Raw genomic sequence first — 1,199 nt, 5'->3', positions numbered from 1 at the left:
CTTGATACACTATAGCAGCTACAATTTGACTCTTGGCATTATAACTGAATATAATAAAAATCTCATCAGACATTAAACATCCATAAATGGATTTGAGGAATTCCATTTCTTACTGGGCATTAACATTTAATCTTTGTCACTTGGTCATAACCCTGAAGAAAAGCACAGGTACTCTTCACTTTCCAGATGAGGAGACCGAAGCTCAAAGAAGATAAAGAAAATCATGAGAATGGTCTGGTGAGAGGGGAGCTGGGGCTGGGACCTCAGTCTAACTGCAAAGCCCATGCGTCATATTATTCTCCACTAAATTTTAAGTCATGTGGTGGAGTTTGGTGCTATCTTTAGTATTTTCAATTTTTTTTTTTTTAATTTCAGGAGCCACTGTAACATAACAACACCTAAAATATCTGTGCTTTCACAGTGCTCCAGAAACTGTTCTAAGCACTTTACGAGTGTTATGTCATTTAAATTTACAACAATCCTGAGTAGAAACAGAAAAGAACAAAGAGACAGAGGTTGAAGTCACACTCTAAGCACAGGATGAGGACTCCTGCCCTCCTGCTTCTTTGAATTTCAGTAGGAATGTCCAATCCGTCCCTGTATTCCATATTTCACCTATGAAAGTGACCTAATAACCCTAATGAATTTATGTGGCCCATCACAGCAGGAAAAGTGGCTTTACTATTTTCAAGAGCTGAGTATTTAATAAGTAGTATGAAAATTGTATCTGTGTAAATGAATCATACTTTATAGTATAGCAAGTGTGCATGTTTATAAAATGGAGACTCTTTCTGTTTTCTTTTTAAATAAATCTGCAGCGGACTTTCAATTTTTCATACATCAAGTTATCATAAAGAGTGACATAGCAGAAAATTTGAATGTTTGTAAAAGATCACTTTTTAGGTTTTTTTTTTTTATTTCTTCAAAATATTAAACATATTTAGGTTACATATGGATCATTTTGCAATGCTAAGTCCTGGCTGTAGATGTCCCCGTCACACAGATAGTCTTGGTGGTAACATGAGGTTGATTTTTCCTTCTCCTCTCCCCATACCCCAGTTGATTTCCGCTGAGTTTGACTTCCCTTCTTGTGCACCGGTGTTTATCAGTTAGTTCCGAGTCAATACTGAGTTCAGGCGGTGTTCTTTCTTCCTTTCCTGAGATACTTCACTTAGGATAATGGTCTCCACTTTTATCCA

This window comes from Otolemur garnettii, unplaced genomic scaffold (genome assembly GCF_000181295.1).
Source record: "Otolemur garnettii isolate 467f Iridium unplaced genomic scaffold, OtoGar3 scaffold00102, whole genome shotgun sequence".
Taxonomy (NCBI): domain Eukaryota; kingdom Metazoa; phylum Chordata; class Mammalia; order Primates; family Galagidae; genus Otolemur; species Otolemur garnettii.
This window is presented reverse-complemented; position numbering follows the sequence as displayed.